At 37.6% G+C, this 19,572-nt stretch overlaps 1 protein-coding gene across 3 annotated transcripts in view; it reads left to right on the top strand.

Annotated features, from left to right (window-relative positions):
• The window catches only part of LOC109054926 (ETS domain-containing transcription factor ERF-like), a 76,246-nt gene that overhangs the window by 11,895 nt on the left and 44,779 nt on the right, over positions 1-19,572 (top strand). Inside the window, exons 4-7 of one of the 3 annotated variants that reach the window (XM_042741053.1) lie at positions 181-226; positions 368-438; positions 5,223-5,352; positions 8,866-9,688. The gene's annotated coding sequence lies outside the window, so the exon portion shown is untranslated. The remainder of the gene's footprint in view (positions 1-180; positions 227-367; positions 439-5,222; positions 5,353-8,865; positions 9,689-19,572) is intronic. The other 2 variants (XM_042741054.1, XM_042741052.1) reach the window with 2 other exon arrangements.

The following is a 19,572-nucleotide window of genomic DNA, read 5'->3' as shown; positions in this document are numbered from 1 at the left end:
ATTTAGAAGCTGTTATGAGTGTTTACATATTTCCCTTCAATGGAGATTCCCTTTTTGTCTGACAGTAGTATCACACTAACAACTTGGGTGCTCTGTAAGTTTAGTTTTCTGTGCTTTCCAATGTCTTGCTTCTGTTTCACATAACACTTGTGTTTTTTTCCCTCTTCGCCCGGCTGTCAGTCATCCGTCAGTGAAGCAGATGGGACTCAGAGGTCAGTCAACCCTGGTAATCATCACTGTAAATTCCTATAAACTATAAATCTCTAGTATCCCACCTTTGAGCATAGAAATGTTTCATTGGTTTTGAGTCATATTGTGGAGATCATACATTTTTAAACTGATTCACAAAGCAGTGATTGTTTTAAAGGAACTTTAGGTGTGCTTCACTGTAAAAGTGTTCCACAGAAGAAAGATATACAGGTTTGGAGCGACATAGAGGTGAGTTAATAATGACAGAATTTTCATTTTTGGGGGAACAATCCCTTTAATACTTTGCAGTCAATATACTATTGCATAGTTTGCATATTATTATGTAACCAGTATAATTGTTGTAGACCTCCAACGCAGGATCTGAAAAATAGCATGCATATACATTTTAAGGAAATCCAAGCACATCAACCAAACAAAGCAAAATTAGACTAAATTGAATGGATTAACATATTTATTAATAAGGCTTATTCAACTCAAGGAACATGTTGGACATGCTGCTTTGATTCCATTATATGACCAGTGGGAATGTAAATATTTTGTGCTGCTTAAAATAACTAAAAGATTAACCCCATTCAAGTCATTATACAAATGAGCCAGAAGGCCTCAGCTGGGCCCCTAGGCCTGTCATATGCAAAGCAGGAGATGGATTCAGTTTGTCATATGGTATCACACACACAGAGTAAGTGCTTCTAATCATCCAACTGCGTTTGCATATATAATGTTACCTTAAATGATGGATTCTAAAGCTGATTTTTTAATTGCAGTCATGTTTTGGAAGGATAGTGCAAAAGAAGCATATTTAGTAGCTCTTGACATATTAAGACCTTGATGGCTTCATATAATAGTCTGCAGTTAATTATCATCCAGTATAACATATGGCATTGGCCATTTATAGGCCCTTAATCACATAAGGATTAGCCTTTGCCAATCTTTACATAAGAGTTAATAGATAAAACAAGCCAACAATTCCACCCAGGCACACAACTTCAAAACTTAGAGCTGGCATTGATTTGTTTAGGCATCCTAATCACTCAGAATGGACTTCTATAGTCATTAGAGCACTTGTGGAGATTTGTAATTCCAATGTACATTGTAATTAAGAAGCATGAGACTGTCGCCTTAATCACAATTCAGGTTCAATGACAGTGTGACCATGTAGTCAGAGAGTTTTCCCTCATATTGACTGCTAGTGTACTGTAGGCCACATCATGCTTAATGGAGCTTAATGGTCTGATAAGTTTTATGAAATTTTACTTGTCAATAAAACAACCTAGGCGACCATAAGTTTATTAGAAAATAATCTTGCAAAAACATACATAACACAAAATGCTAAATAATACATTTTTATATTTCGTTTCTTCATGTTATGCAGTAGTTTGTATTGTTTTATGTGTGATTTATTTGGTTAGTTTATTGCTCCACTCCGGTGAGTCAACAAACTCTTTTCAGCCTAGGTTCTAATCTTTTTCTCTATGTGAAATTAACTCCGTTTGCATAAATAATTAAATAATTTTCTTAAAGAATTATACGTTGTCTTGAGCTACTTGCTTTTGATTGATGTCTGTTTATGATTCGTTCCGCTTAGAAATTCTTACAACATTTCTTTCCTGATAATATATCAATTTATCAGGAGAGGTTTTATGTTAATTTCCGCCCTCCCCCATACACATACCCATCATAGTCCAATACCATCTCGAGCTAATTAAGCAAGTGTTAATTAAAAATGCTGGAGAGTATGAACGCGAAGAATTGTTATGGAAACGTTGAAGTTAATCAAGCTTCCAAATTATTGATAACATCCTGAGACCGGTGATCGATCGGGAAGAAATTAAAAGAGGCGAAATAAAGCAGATATGTGTGGTTGCGAGAGAGAGAGAGAGAACGAGTGCGAGAGAGTAAGTCTGAATATCCCTTTATTTTATGCCTTGTGTGTTTTTGTCAGATCTAATTTTCTTACACTGCCATCCATTTTTGTAACCTATTAACGGAAAGTTTCTCACTGAGTGCTTACAATCACCTACACACAGTATTTTGTGCCTGACCTGCGCCTGCTGAATTGAACATGACTCTCGAGATGCTGCAATGGAAAAATCACACTCACTCACAGCTATGCAAAGGCCACTCGGTTAACTCTTTGGAAATTAATATTTCCTCGTCCCCTGTACATGCTCTTATTCAATCCAGCGCACGGTAGCTGTGCTTACACGTTTTCACCCCTTGTGTGTGTGCTTGTATGTCGTGTACTTACAGGCCCGCTTCATCATTCAGCCAGCGATAGAAGCAATTCACCCATAAAGTGGCGCTTTCGGCCATAAATAATATTCAAGTCGGTCTATTGTTAAGTGAAAAGTTGACTGGTGTTTGATATTTTTTTCTTTTTTCCTCCTCCTTCTTCTTTTCCACGGCGACCTCGGGTTAGGACTCATACATCACGGGATGACAGCTATAGAAAGGCCCTAAATTAGCAACTAAATCGAATATTGATCAGGTATGTGCGGCCCTTCGCGTCGCGGTTCCTTGCCGTTTCTCCAGTGGAGAGAGTGAAGAGAGGTAGCGGTGGAGGTGTACGGGAGGAGGGGGTGAAGCAGTGGCGCTCTCCCACTGTTGTGTTGTTTTTGTGTATCCACAATGCGAGTATTATAAGATGATTTCAGGGGAACCAGCTTTTAAAAAATGGAGTGCAATCTGTTGAGATTCATCTCGAGCAGCCCTGAAAGTTGGTTAATCTTCTTAAAATAGGCTACTAAAGTCATTTTGTGGTTAGTAAATCAGATTTAAAAAAATGGCATTGTTAATTTTTAATGGCCCAAAATTTTTTTAAGTAGCATATAGATATACCGTATGCCTGTTCGCGAACTTTTAATTTTTAACTTTTGTAAACACTGACATTTTTGAAACCCCAGCTACACAAAACTTTTAGAGGTTCATGTAATACCTTCTGAATCGCCTCGACTTACCTGTGTAGGCTATTTGCTGAATCAGGACAAGGCGTTTCAGCTCCTTTATACTAATTTTACATCATCGTTACTCATATACCATAATTTTATTCAATGTATGCAAAAATAATTATGCACGCCCAGTATCTTAATTAAGAGCAGCTTAATTGGCCTGCAGTTATTAATGACTGAGTGACAGCACGCGTGGCCGCTTCTCAGCGCCCGCTTTCTTTTAGAATGCAAACTTTATATTATCCAATTATCTATTCACCCATGCAGACAAATCCACTCATCCATTTATCTGTCCGTCCACACATCGACATGGGTCTTCCTTCATCTCCATTTCATGTGAATGCTTCCCTAATATCTGTGTTGAATATGAAGTTCTTGCTCAATGGATGCTGATTGGCAGTGTTTGTAAATGATCGTTGCATCCTATTGATGTTTTCGCGCTTTTCTGTTGGGAGTGGGAGGTCCGATAGTTAGCGCGCGCTGTTAGACAGCGTTTGATGAAACGATCCAGAGACCTCTGGCGGGAAGGCGCTGTGTCCGGGGCATGGTCGTCCAAACCCAAGGCCGCAGTGTAGGTGGTCAAGGTCATACAGGGTCACTCAAATGAGCCCACTCGTGCTCTTTTTTTTTTTTTTTTTTTTTTTTTTTTTTTTCAAACCAAAGGGCGGGGTAGTCAGGGTTGCCGAGTCCAGATCAAATCTCGAGTGTTGGCATCATGGTAGAACAAGCAGAGCACAGAACCGCGAAGTGCTGGAGATTACAACAGTCTAATTGAAATGGATGCTCCTGAAGCTGAGTGCTAAATGAGGCCTCAAATATTTCTGTTGTTCACTCGAGAGATGTGTCCGGGCCATACACTGCCCCGTGTATCATTTCCCACATCAAATACTGACCTTTGACATTAGACACATTTATTAAAAAATCTGTCAAAATTCGTCAATAATTCGAATATGCACATGATTCTGATAAATGCGCAGCGATTTAAGCACCACGGACAGCGCACTCCTCTCGCCTACACTAAGCATATAACTGTCCTTTTCATTATTTATTTTAGCCATTTTTGGCATGTTTGGCATTTAGTTGAATAAGATGCTGTTTTACATTTTTACTTGGTCACTAGGACAGCACTGCATGTGTATATTCTTTGCAGAGCTGGAGCTGAAATTCGTCATGCACGTGTGGAAATTTTAGAATATTTGATACGCACGCGTCTTTGTTTTTCGCGTCTTGTTTCCATCAGAAGATTCATAGCGTGCTACTAGATGCCCTCGCCGCTCATCAGCAACGTTCTTGGCAAACACTTTTAGAACTTCGCTTGAGGACAATTCCGGCAGCCATCTGTTTATGGCAGAACTATGCACACGGGGCAGGAAGCTGAATTAACGAATTTTGAGGGGGAAAGGTGTTTGTCAGCCAGCAAGGTCGTTACTGTGAATGTGCACCACTTTATTTATTTTCATTCTCGTTCCCACTTTCCTTGAGAGCGAACAGAAGGTAAGAAAAGACATGTTTTTTTCCTCTTCCCTTTTTCTTTCTTGGCAAAGTGCCGTGATCCTTCCTTTTACAATTCTTAACACGAGACTTTTTCTTATCACTCTCTGAAACAAAATCCCCCGTATTTCCTAACATTCCTTTGCGCTATTTATCCCGGACTAGTGAAAGTAATTTATGCTACATCACTGCATGCATTAATGCTAAATGACTATACATTATAAAGTCAAACAAGATTTTAAGTATATGTCTAAAGAGAAGTGAATGCATTTTAATCATTCAGTGTAAGATTGACAGGAAGAAATAATGTAGATAGATCTATCATTTTTCATATACAGACACACACCTCAAGTTTTTGTTTACAACTTTTATGAGCAACTAATACCAGTGCCATATCTATCTGTCTATCTATCTGTCTATCTGTCTGTCTGTCTGTCTGTCTGTCTGTCTGTCTGTCTGTTTTCACTGTTCATGTTCTCTTAAGCACTACTGCTGAAAAGACTTGTATGCAATATAATAACTCAATGCGTCAGTATAATTGATTATTGAGCATCTTGGTTTTGTGTCTTCAAGGTGTAGGTGGAGATGAAGTGGAGTAAAGTGTGAAAAGGGATCTGGAAGGAGACAAAGATGTTCACACACAGTGGAACAGCTGCAGTGCCCGTCACAAAACGAGAAGTGAATCAGAGAGAATCACTGCAGAGTAAGTAAAGGAAACCAATACCCCATAGGGTGAAGTAATACAAACAGAGAGCCAGATTATAAGGAGGGGGATGAAGTGACTGAGAATGAGAGAGAGAGAGTGAGTGAGAATGAAGAGATGAATGAAAGGTAATTGCATTAGAAAGAAAAGAAGGCCAGAAGGAAGGAAATGATTAGAGGAAAAGAGACTGATAGCCGATAGAGAGGGAGTGAGAGAGATGGACAGAGAGAGAGAGAAAGAGGGTGGGGTAGGGTGTTCATTTACTTCTTTCATTCAATACATACTGACACTCCCTCAGTGTCAATACAGAGTGTGTGTGTGTCTCCTCTAAGCACACTATCTAGGTAACTTGTCTCTATTAGTTGTTGTACTGTATGTCTGAAAGAGTATTATACTCAGTATGTATTAGTATCTATTTTCTATTTTCATCTTTTTAGTGTTGACATCTATTAGTATTTTATTTTGTAGTATTCTTGAAACATATATTTTTTAGAAGTGATTATATATATATTATACATACAATATATACACACTTGAAAATGATTTTAGTTCATACATAAAGTAATTCATGTTAAATCAATTTGTATAATAATAAATCTATATATTATATACACACATGCATGATTTGCAAGTGATTTGGCATAAATTGCTTCATAGGGATATTACTTTATATGTATATTATAACATTAATTCAGTGCATTTATATATTGCATTTTTATCTAATTTGTATCAAAAACCCTTATTTGGTGCATTTTCTAGAATCCCCAAAACATTTTGTAAAAGCATGTGATGATCAAGAAAGTCTGAAGAAAGACCGCTGACCTCTGACCCTCAACAGCCATTTTCCTCTTAAGCATCATAATCTCACCTCAATCTAGCATTCGCATGTGAGGCAGTGCATTCATTTTGGCGACTGTTTAGTATGAAATAACCGTAATCACACCAAACGCTGAATGTATTTTCTCTCTGTGTCTTTCGGCCTCTTCTTGTTCTCCTTTTGTCATTGACCTTTGGACCCCGTCTCTGTCTGCATATTGACTGTTGGACTGTCTGCGAGTCACTTGAGCTGGCTGTCAATACTTACCTGGTTTAGACACCCTGAGAGCTGTGCTCATCAAGCAGACATCGTGAGAGTGGGGGAAAAGAGAGACACACTGGATGAGAAGGAGGAGAGAGAGGGATTTATGAAGTCATTTGATTATATTAATTAGTCTAATCTTTTTTAAAATGTGAGTTATACAAAAAAGTGAAGAAAACTCACAGATCTGGGTTTAAATTTATTCACCAAGGTTTTATAATAATGTGTCATTTCATAGGCATATTTAGAGTGACCTTTGCAATGCGTGCCTTTACTTGTCACTTCTATGGTGCACAGCTCTATCTGCACCTGTTTTACAGTCCACTCCACCTTCTCCACGCTCTACCTCTCATTCCTTCTCTTCCTCTTTCCTTTTTACTCTTTTCATTTCCTTTAATCTCTCACTCCCTCCTCTTTCTCCCTCCCTGTCACTTTGATTTCCCTATCCACTGGCCCGGCTCTCTGTGTGCATGTGTCTCTGTGAGTCTGTAAGTGAGAGCAGGAGAGACAGACTGTTAAAATATGTTTGTATTCGCAATCGACTGTTGTTGTTTTAGTCTATACATCTGACCTTAAAAAAACAAACAAATATGCACAATTAATATGCATAAATTGCAGTCTGTGTCTCGGGAAACCTGATTGTGACTGATTTTATACATGTTTCCACATTGTCACATGTATAAACCAGACTCCCATGCTTGGTCATGCTTTTTTCACACTAGTTCTCTCATGTATGAATCTGAATTTATATATATCTGAGAATAGCTGAGAAAGAGCCATGCACGTCTCACTGAATGTGTGTATTTATATTAGAGTAGACAGTGTCTGCATGGGCCACAGAAATCCTGGGAGTGAGAAGGGCAGAGCATCAGCGTGCGGGTGTTGGGGTGTATATGTGTGTGTGTGTGTGTGGATGGGGAGGGGAGGCAAAGGGTCCCCCTCTTGTAGACAGTTTGACTGATGACATGCATTAAACAGTTAATCTGTCTGATTGAATGTTTGCTTCCTCCAAATTGAAACATTAAACAACAAGGCGAGAAGCGGGAGGGAGGGAGAGGCGGGATATGGCTTCATCTACTCCCCAAATCATGCAAAGAACAGACTGGAATATATAATATCGTCTTGTGAGTGAGGGAGAGCGAGAGCGAGAGGAAGAGGGAGATTGGAAGGGACAGTGTGTGTGTGTGTGTATTGCAGGAAAGGACGGGGAATAAGTGAAGGGGAAAGCTGCCGGACAGGAACAAGCAATGAGAATGAGGGGATGGTGAAAGATGGTAGTGAAGATGAAGGAAAAGAATAGGGATTGATAAGGGTGTGTTGTTATAGTCAGAAGAAAGAAATTGTGAGACAGAGTGAAAACTTGGAAGATCTGATCTGTATTACTTTGTAGTCCATGTAACATGAAAGTTGCCACCCCTTCTAGTTTTGCATTAACATTTAAATCTGTGAAATGAGGTGACTGCATTCTGATGGGTCTCTTTAGATGTCAAAATGCAATTAGAGTTACAAACAAAAATAATATTTTTTATCTACATTATTGTTAGAGTGCCAAGTGTGTTGCCAGTCATTCTCTTTCTTGCTTTTTTACCCCTATATATTTATATATATATACACGGTGTATGTAGTGCACTTACAAATCTTCAGTACTGTGAAAAGTTTAACAAAATAAAGTATGGGTGTGAGGATGTTTACAAAAACAATATTACTAATATATTTTATCCATTTTTGGTATCCTTTGCCTTTAAAACATCTTTTTTTCCCAGGTCAATTTTTGCACAGTTTATAGAGAAGTTTTTAGGTGTATTTTCCTCGAGCATCTTAAAGATGTTTAGTCACAGTTTGTGTAATTCCAGACAGGCTGAATGATGGTGAGATCAGATCTGTGTGTTGACCATACTGTCCTTGTGCATACAAAAATGGCACTGGATTAGATATTTCATAAATTGACACTTTGTACTCGTACACTAAATCAAAAGATATAAATTAATGTCTTAAAACTATTTTTGATGAGTAAAATTAAGCCTTTTGTACAGTAGTAATGTGTAGTATTTATATAACAAACAGAATATAAATAATGTTTTTAATACTGAAGGATTACATATAAGTGTGTGTATGTGTGTATATATATATATATATATATATATATATATATATATATATATATATATATATATATATATATATATATATATATATATATATATATATATATATATATATATATCTATATTATATTCATATAATACTAAAGTAAATCTGGAATCCAGGTAGGATCTTTTTCCTTTAACCCTTATGAGGAGTCCATATGTGACTTTTGTGTACAGTGTATAAATCCATATTTCCTTAGGCTATGCATTTGGCCAAATAACTGGCTTTTTTTCCTTTCCGCCATCACCTGATCTTTTTTTCTTATATTGTTTGCTGGATAATTGCAGAATGCCACACAAGATGACGGATTGACGACCAGATGAGTCTATGGATGCTCTCACATCAACGAACACGAAAAAGCAGAGCGATCACAACATAAATAGACAGATTGCAGGATGGATGAATTGATAGATCTTTTAGAGAAGGTCAAACTTCTGTGCGCACACTTTCAAACCATCGGGAAAAGAAGAGAAATTGATTGCCGCTCACAAAAGGGTTGAAATGACCAAGAAATTATTTTTCTGGGCAATGAACATTGTGAGTGAGTGAGAGAGAGAGAGAAAGGGGGAAAAATGCCCAGCCTCTTTGTATGAATTGTCTCAAAAGTAACTATAGTCATCTTCAAGATGTTGCCAGTGTTCTGGTCAAATGGCCACTCTACCAGGTTTTGAGTTTCGGTACCTCATCTGAAGTTTGGCCTCGAACGTAGCCTTCACATTTCGCCGAAAGGAGATGGTCATGATGTCATCATTTCACCTGTCAAGAGTCTGTCAAGGTTGCCTTGGAGACAACTGGCACTCGTGGAACCCTAGTGCCCCATGGCACAGGCTTTCGATTGTGGATATCACTGTTCCTCGATTGATGGACGCCTCCAATCCACACTATATTACCCTGCTGGGGTGACAAAGAAGACATCTAACACTCCCACCCCTTCCCACAGTGCAAATAAAGACATCTAGGGGAAAAAAATGAATGCTGCTTTAATCATATGACGTCTGTGTGCACCAAGCCGTTCAAACGGCGCGCCACTAATGGACTGCTGATGAATAGACAAAGGGAACAACCATCCACAGTGAGCAGAACAAATAGGCCTCCAGCACAAATGGAGATGTAAGTGAACCCACTCACTCACGTTTGGATATGTAGATTGGGGTTCAGATGATCACACCCGCAGACAGAGATGAATATACAGACTCGTGAGCGAATAAACACATCGAGCCTTATTGTGAGCTCACCGAGAGGCCATTACCACGAATCCGCGTGCTAATCATAATTAATCACTTACTTATTAAGCGTTAATTGCGCTGCGCAAATGTATCCTCGCCCAGAAATGCCCCGGTATTGAAGTTGCTGGGCCTAGACAAGGCAATATTAATTTATTCTTACTTATTAATTTCCCTAATTAAAACAACAAGACCTAGATATATAAGTGTATTCTTTGTGTAATAAATGAGGGTTTTGAAAAGCAATAGCAAGTCAAGCATGTCGCTGTACAAACCGTAAATCATCTTCTCAGGGTTGATTCATACTCTTCATCATTTCTGAGCCAAACGAAGATATTAAGATGGCGGCACCCAAGTCTGTATAATTATGCACATCCTTTAAAAAAATACATAAATTCATTTAGATAAGCGGTTTTACTCCTAATAGAACTTGCTGATCGCTTTCCACTAAAGCTTAATCATCTATCTAATAGGATCAGGATGTGGTACTGCTTTGCAGGCCTCTCTGAAACTAGCAATGCCTCTTATAGGGAGAGTTTGCTACTCTTGGCAGAAATTGTTTATTTAGACTTAAACTGTTGGTATGTTGCAGATATTTTAGTCTAGTTCTCTGTTGTGGGTTAACTTAATGAGTGTCCCTTGTTTCCCCCCGTCTCGCTTTTCTCCATGCATTTTTATCGGTTTTCTCATTTCTTTTTCTCCATTTCCAAAATGGTCCACCTGAGCGGGCTAAGAGAGGGCGGGGTGCCGTAATAGCGCTAATGCCCAGTAATACGGGCCAGATATTATAATCTAAGCGCTGTCACAACGCGTTAGCCGCCGCAGACTGACGTGTCAATGCTAGTGAACGCAGGTGATATGGCGGGGCAGGAAGCGCGGCCCGGTAATCGTCTAACACATACACGTTTATTTTGAGTCTCGCTCTCTCCCTCTCTCTTCCTCCCTTACACTCACACACCGTCTTTCTCTAGGTTTTGAGCGCGAGAAGGCTAACGACCCGTGCGCGCTCCTGCGGTCACGGTGCGGTGCGCGCTTCGTTTGTGATTTATGCGTGTGTGTAATTGAGTGTTAATAAAAGGTTGTCCGTAGCGCGTGTAATTGTGTGTTCAAGACTTTCTGTGTGCGAGCGTGGATGTAATTGGGTGTTATCGATGTTGCGCGCGCGTTTGTATGAGGCTGGGCGCGCGCGTATATGCTATATGTTTTTTGTTTTTTTGCTACAGGTTCTGTTCTCGTCTTTTACTCAACTCATTATTTCTGACATCAGCAAAACTATTTTAATTTAGATTTTTTTTAGATATATACTTTATCACATGAGCAAGACTCAATATCAGCACAGATGTGTGAATCAGCTGTAGTGCTCTGCACTGTGCTTATATTCAAGAGGCCTTCTGTAGCACTATTGTGAAAGTGATACTGCTTTTATACAGCAGCTCTAAAAGAAGCTGTTAATATCAGTAACTTAATGTCCACATATATGACAAAAAAAGTGTTAGTTGGTGTATTTCTTCTTTGCAAGCAAAAATATTTTTAAATGAAGCCAACTTGACAAAATCTGGTCAGTAGCATAGCCCAGGGTTTCTCAAATCCCGTCCTGAAGGGCCAGAGTTTAGCTCAAACCCTGATCAAAGCCACTTACCTGTGGTTTTCTAGGGACCCTGAAGACCTTGATGAACTTGCTTAGGTGTTTTTGTTTAGGGTTGGAGGTAAACGCTGCAGGGCTTTGGCGCTCCAGAGCAAGATTTGAGGAACCCTGATGTAGCCCATGAGTGGAGCGGAGATTTCCAGTCACCTTCTTTCATAATCATCCTGCTCCAGTTCCACTGCTGGTTTTCCATTTCTCCACTTGTGAGAGAAAACCACTTTCTGAGTGATCCTGGAAAAAATTTGCTCTTGCTCCACTCAGGTATACGCTTGACTAAACGCTATTTACTTTACCCATCAAATTAAGAGAATAAATCTAACTTGTTAGAGTTTGGTTATAGTTTTTAGTCTTTATTTAATTTATTACAAATATCTCAAAAAGCTGTTTTAACTTATTATTCACACATTTAAATAGTATGCATTAGCAGTGTTGGGAAGTATAGTTACATGTAACAGATTACGTAGTTTAATTAGAAAATAAATGCAATTGTAATCAGTTACAGTTAATGTGTTTTTTTTTTTTTTTTAAAGTTATTTATGAAAATGTTAATGATAATAAAAGGGGTTACATAATTTTTTCACACATACCCACAAACAGATTGAATTGATGTCTTTCATAAATTGCATTTACTGCTCTAAAATATGAGACACCAATGTTTCAGGAGTTTAGGATACAGAATAAAACGTGCTTATTCAATGACTTTTATTTTTTTATCTGGGGATATATGCTTTATTTATTTAATTATTTTATTTTATTTTTTTTGAAGATTAACTGTTTTTGCCAAGGCATTGTTAGATGTTTCTTGTCATAGCTATGCAAAGGTTTGATTTCAAAAACAGTGTCATAGCTATTAAACTATAACTTATGATTTTAAGTCTGTATTTAACTTTAAAACAATCTCAAAGTAAAAAGAGGTGCTAAAGCCGAAGTTTGTGGTGGCTGTGCTTTAAAATTAAATTATTATAATCTTTATTCAAGTGCTGAAGGATTCTGAAAGTCTTACTGTTATCTCTGTTGAGTGCTACTGTAAGGTAACCCTGCCTGCTTTAAATGTTTGAAAATGATGAACAGTTGAAAACATTAGAACTTTAAAAAAGAAATCAAGAAGCAATCAAATCAAATGTAATCAGTTACATTAATATAGTAATTGAAATAATTACACTATTATTACATTTTAAATAGGGTAACTGTAATCTGTAACCTATTAGACTTTCAAAGCAACCTTCCCAACACTGTTCATTAGCTTACTAATCAAACAGTTGTTTTTGCAGTATCTTCTACATGTTATGCTGATCAATATAGTGTTTTAGAGTCTATCTCATAAAAGCCAAGTTTTTTAAGCTGGGGTGTGAATGTATATGTAACAGCACATGTATATATACTGTACAGATACATATTTGTGTGTGCCCAGAAATCCACCACTATACTGCAAAATTGTTGAAGGGATAGTTTACCTTAAAATGAAAATTATTTTTTATTTACACACACATACAGTAACACTTATATTGTATTGAAAAATACATTCCATTGAATGTTCAAACAAAACCATCTCTAGTCCAAGATTGCATTCAAATATGCAAAATTGAATTAACCCTAAGATACTATATTCCTATTTGTAGCATCAAATGTCAAATTATCCCCAATATTTAATGCAAGGGGCAGAAATGATATAGAACACAACGACTGATGTGTGTTCTTCAGATGGGTGCATGTGCACTACTATGTTACAAAGTCTGAGAGAGAGGATAAAAAAAGAGCTTTGTGCTGTGAATGGGGGGTGTTTGTGTGATTCAGAGGTATCAGTATAATACAGTATGCCATATTGTGCTAAAAAGAATACATCTGATTGGCTGAAGAATTTGACATGATCCAGTCATTTCAATTAAATATAAAATGTATTTTGTTTATTAATAGCTTGTGATTTTCTGATTTTTTTCCCCTATATATTTTAAAGACTCATGAAATATTTGATGATGTTTGTGCACATCTAAAATAGAACAGAACAGAATGTACAGGTGCAGGATAGTTGTGTGTGTGTGTGTGTTGAAGAGTGTGCATGGTTTGGGGCCTGTTTAATTGATGTGGGCTGAGCATCGATCCCCCCCGCCTGGCCTAATGAAGGCCTGATTGGTTTGTGAGGGCTGGCTGGTTCTGCTCAGCTGCCCGGGCGGCCCGTACTAATCCACAGCACAGCGCATTAACACACACTCAATCCACCATCACTCTTTTGCCCACTCCCAATCTTCCTTTCTTAAATTCTTTTTTCTCTGTCTTTTCATTCTCTTTCTTTCTATATACATTTTTAACCGAAAGTATTTTTTTTCCACTTGAGAAGGTTTTACACCAATGGAAATGTATAGTACTTTGGACAACTAAATTTAATATGATGTAAAGCTCGATCTTAGGCAGAAAAAAATATTAAACGCATAAATAGTTCACTTTCACATGACCAGCTGTATACTAATTTTTTTTTAATGATGGTGTGTCCACCATCTATATTTGTATATGCTGGTTGTTCACTGTCTTCTGTTTTAATTATGTAATGTTATACTAAATTATAAAAACGAATTGTTCTGTACCATCCCATGTTCTTTCACCATCTATATTTGTATTTTATGGTTGTTAATTGTTTACAACAGCTCTGTAAACTGCAACATGAAGCTGCCTGCGGTTATTGACAAAAATCTCTCAGGTACTGCTGCAGGTTCTTTGGTTTCCCAGCATGCACTTCTTCCTCACAGTGACTACAGGATGTTGAGGTTCAGATTTGCCACTCTGTACTGTTGGGAGACTCCTACAAATAAAAACATTTATTAATGTAACACACAATGTGTAAAAACATAGGGTATGTAAGCTTTATCATTTAGTAAAATTGTAATAGAAAACGTAGTGTACATTTGATTTGTTATAATTTTGTTGCATGTATTAAATGCCTAAATATACATTATATTAAACATACACTATTGTTCAAATGTTTGAGCTTGGTAAGATTATTTATTTAAGGCTGCATTTATTTGATCAAAATACAGTAAGAACAGTAATATTGTGAACTATTTTTACAATTTAACAGAACACTTTTTATTTTAATATTTGTTAAAAATATTATTTATTTCCGTGATGACAAAGCTGAATAAGCAGCCATTACTCCAGTCTTCAGTCTCACATGATCCTTCAGAAATCATTCTAATATACTGATTTGGTGCTCAAGAAATATTATTATCAATATTGAAAACGGTTGTGTTGCTTTATATTTTTGTGAAAACTGTGATGCATTTTTCAGGATGGTTGATGAACAGAAGGTTCAACCTTTAATCTTTTCTAACATTATAAACACATTTACTGTAATTTTTCACTGATTTAATGCATCTTGCTGAATAAAAGTATTATTTATTTATTTATTTTAAAGGATCATTGTAATAGTTTTAAGCAAAACTGTATGTTTTAGGCACATATAATCTTATTTGTCTGATGTTGTGCTGTTTATTTATGTGAAGTTATTCCTCCTCCCTGTTGATATCATAATTTGTTATCACATGTAATGCTTTTTGTCAGGTACACATCTGTTCTCATAAATCTCATAGTGGATTCACACTGTTAAAGAAGGTGACAGCCCAGTTACAGAAAGCTGGTGGCAGATTTTGGGGATTGGTAGCTGTGATATGGTTTCCACATCAGACTGACTCACAAAATTTGTCAAAGCAATCTCCCTGGTGCTTTCCTCTCCAGAGGTGTCTCAGTTTTGCCACTTCACTGGTCAGTAAATTTAGATTCTCCAGGTTTTTTCAATAAGTTTTTGCTTTCATCCAGCCTTTCCATTTATATCAGTTCTTTATTTTTGACACTAGCTTTCACCACCTGTCACTTGTTGATACCAGGGCACATATCTGACCTTTCATACTTTCAGCAATCCCCTCAACTGAAAATCAGCTAATATTAATCACTTCAATGCAAAATAATTACAGAACACTGTCACAATGACCCTTATCAGTTTGTAAGATTCACTACTTGTTTGTCATCTCCCAAACACATTATTTTTCCGTTCTTTTACACTAAATGTAAAGCTTATTTGAACGTGTATTGAATTTTCAACACTTATCAGCTTGATAGTTTTCCTCTTTAAGCAAGAAAAGCAATTAAGAAGAGGTTTTTATTTGTAATGGTGGACTGCCAAGAGGCAAAGTGCAGTGCATTTAGTTATATGAATTCAATAAAATGAGAGCGGGAGCAGGTCTAATGCAAACTGCAATGAAAACATTAAATCTGCAAACACATTATGCTGAACATGTGACAGAGTGCCAATGATAATTATAGTGCGTGAGGAGTGTAGAGATGTAGTGAAGAAAATGTAAAAGGGTTACGTTGAATTAATAGTATTGTAAAGTTATGTATTTATTTTAACAAATGTATGACAGCGATTGTGGTTGCAAGGGATTTAACTGTTGGCCTAAATAAGTAAAGATGGACCTATATATGCTAAGAGTTTGTAGTTTTGGGATGCAGCAACCTGAAATCACAGGCATCTTATGGATGTGAGTATTTTATATACAGTGTAGATCCAAATTAGAGAACAATTAATGAACACAATGTAATTTTCATCATTCAAAATTTAAAGGAATTTTAGTTGTGGCTATACCATGCTAGTAGAATAGTTTTACAAAATAACCAAGGCCCTTTAACATGACCTTTGTTTTGTGGAAAACACAGGGATCAAAATTAGAGAAGAGCAAAGATTGTGGCATGAAGAAAGATTACAACTAACATTTTGGAGGATTACAGCTGTCAGATATTAGTAGGATGTATAGAGGGCCTTGTTTTGAATGATTTCAGCACATCTGCGTCCACAGGAAACGAGAAAGTTAGGCTGCCAGTTAAATAGGGTTTGTCAGATAATTAAGGATATTTGCATGTTGTGCCAGATTAACACTAGGTATCTAAAAGTGTTCTCTAATTTTGATCAGTGTTCTTTTTTAAGTATGTCATTTAAGTTTTTTATACCGTGATTCAGAACATGTTTAACTAATGAAATATGCTTTAAAAAACCTGTGCTTTTGGTCCTGTTAGGATAACATGAAATAGAACTAAGCAGTGATCTCGAAATTCTGGAAATTGTAGGATGTTCTCAAATAATTGATTTCACTATATATATATATATATATATATATATATATATATATATATATATATATATATATATATATATACTCACTGGCCACTTAATTAGGTACTTGCTAGTACCAGGTTGGACCCCCCTTCTGCCTTCAGTACTGCCTTAATTCTTTGTGGCATAGATTCAACAAGGTGTTGGAAACATTCCTCAGAGATTTTGGTCCATATTGACATGACAGCATCACGCAGTTGCTGCAGATTTGTCGGCTGCACATCCATGATGCGAATCTCCCGTTCCACCACATCCCAAAGATGCTCTGTTGGATTGAGATCTGGTGACTGTGGAGGCCATTTGAGTAAAGTGAACTCATTGTCATGTTCAAGAAACCAGTCTGAGATGATTTGAGCTTTGTGACATGGTGCATTATCCTGCTGGAAGTAGCCATCAGAAGATGTGTACTGTAGTCATAAAGGGATGGACATGGTCAGCAACAATACTCAGGTAGGCTGTGGTGTTTAAACGATGCTCACTTGATACTGAGGGACGCAAAGTGTACCACCACCAGCAGCCTGAACCGTTGAGACAAGGCAGGATGGATCCATCCTTTCATGTTCTTGAATGTTGCAGCAGAAACCTCATCAGACCAGGCAACGTTTTTCCAATCTTCTATTGTCTAATTTTGGTGAATTGTAGCCTCCGTTTCCTGTTCTTAGCTGAAAGGAGCGGCACCAGGTGTGGTCTTCTGCTGTAGCCCATCTGCTTCAGGGTTTGACGTGTTGTGCGATCAGAGAAGTATTCTGCATACAAGAGGTACAGAGGTATTCTGCAGACAAAAACAGCAGGCAGTTGAACTGCTCAGGACCAACAAGGGACTCATGAACAACTATCACAAATTATAAAAACAGTCGTGGATCATCCAGGAAATAACACACAGCATTAAGATTCAAGGGTGTGTAAACTTTTGAATGGGGTCATTTTTATAAATTCGGTTATTATTTTGTCTTGTGGAGTATATGTAAACATCTGTTATGTGAAATAGCTTATTCAGGACAGTACTAAATTAAAAATAAGACAATTTTCATGATCCCTCTTATTTTGTTTCAATTATTAACATTTTGCATATTCTGAAAGGGGTATGCAAACTTATGAGCTCATTTTATATATATATATATCAGCAAAGGTTGAGATTGTCTTGCATCATGTGTCAGGCACTCATTGACTGATCTAAATGAACAGCTTAGACTAGTATCTTTCAGACAGATGACTGTGATGTGCATGTTAGTGGTTGTGTATGTAGGCCCGTAAGTGTGTGTCATTGTGAATGAGTGACAGTTTACTACGAAGACATGCCACCCACGTATCCATCCGCCCCTTGTATCCGTGTGTCCACACAGCATATCAACCAAGCTGTGCAACGGCTAACTTTGTGATCTGTCACTCTCTGTCAGTGAACAAGCTGGTAGAAATGCTTTGAAAGCTGTACCTGGATCAGCCTCACCACTGGGCTTGTGATATTTAAGAGTGAGAATTAGCCGCAAGTCCAGCTTCAAGGTCATCACATGAGGAAAACTCCACAGATGTGGGACTCTTATTTAGAAGGCCTGGGAGACTTTTCTCTTACTGCTGGTGGTCTTGAAGTTGACGTGAAATTATTTTTGCATCTAATGCATGTTGCTGGTTTCATTCTGAACAATAGATCAATATTTGGCTTCGTAATCTTCAGTCAAAAAAGGTCTAAACTTGCTCTACATTATTGTAATTTTTCTTCACAATATGTTGAGCACAATTTCTGTTTAATTATGACTTTGAAGGACAGATTAATGAACTGAATTCTGAAAATACTTCAGGAGTGTGAATTTGTTCTTCAGCACTAGTATATCTCGTTTTTTAAGAAAAAAATATCACAAGCCTTATACAATCACCACACAATCACTGTATGCCATTTTCTTTCTGTCAGTGGTGACATGAAAAGCTCTCAGTGGTTTTTAATGCTGTTACAACATTCAGTTTCCCCTCAGATGGCACAATAGCAGCTTCAGCATTCAGTCCTTTGGCAACAGCTCAGTTTTGGTGGTTCAACTTGTGTACTTGTTTTCTTTTTTTTTTGCTTCTCATTGCTGTCAATGACAGCATATTTGAGTGGATGCTGTCTGAAAGCACAAATAATGTTTTATTGAATTTAGATCGTAAGGTAGAGCAGATATGGCTTTGCATCACCTCAGTGTGTTTATCATGTCAATATACTGTGGTATAATGCTTTAAACTAAGCTTTGAAGTTTTGCTTAAACAAAAAGGAAACAGTCACTGATCAGAGATGTGGGTCGTCACAGCTGTCAATCACTCAGCAGTCAGGTTTGTCATTTTAGTTAGTACTGGTTTCTACAAAAACCTCTTTTCACACACACAAACACACTGGCAGATACGCACTTACACACACACACATGGTGCTAAGTGGTGTGTGTTTACAGCTTGTTCATTTCCACTCTGCAACTGTTGGCTAAGGGAGTAGGGGCAAGAGAGGGAGAGAAAAAGAGGGTGATCGGAAGAGAGAGGGAGGGCTGGCGGGCAGTGTTTTTGTCCTGAAGAGAAATAGCCCTCTAGCTTGTAATTGGAGGCAGAGAAAGAGAGAAAGAAGAGGGAGGGAGCGACAGCAGAAATTGCTTGGCTGGGTCTGCGTGGGATGATAGTGTTTTTGACAGGTAAATAAGGCTGTGATTGTCGACAGTTACACTGCACCTTTCTGACCCCCACACACACTGGCCTCCTCCATCTATATTTCACTCTGACACGCATGCTGACTGCCCCTCTCTCTTTCTCCTTCTCTCTGTCCCCCTCTATTCCTTTCTGTCTTTTAATCCCTCAATCCTCTTTCTAGGTCTTCCTTTTCTTGTGTCTTTATTGTATGTTTCTTTTTACAATAACCTCAGGATACAGCACATGAATGCTCTCACCTTAAACTTGAAACTGATTTACTAAACAAATTCACTTGCACACTGTCACACAATGTGCAGAATGACTT

This window comes from Cyprinus carpio, chromosome B16 (assembly GCF_018340385.1).
Source record: "Cyprinus carpio isolate SPL01 chromosome B16, ASM1834038v1, whole genome shotgun sequence".
Taxonomy (NCBI): Eukaryota; Metazoa; Chordata; class Actinopteri; order Cypriniformes; family Cyprinidae; genus Cyprinus; species Cyprinus carpio.
This window is presented reverse-complemented; position numbering and strand designations above follow the sequence as displayed.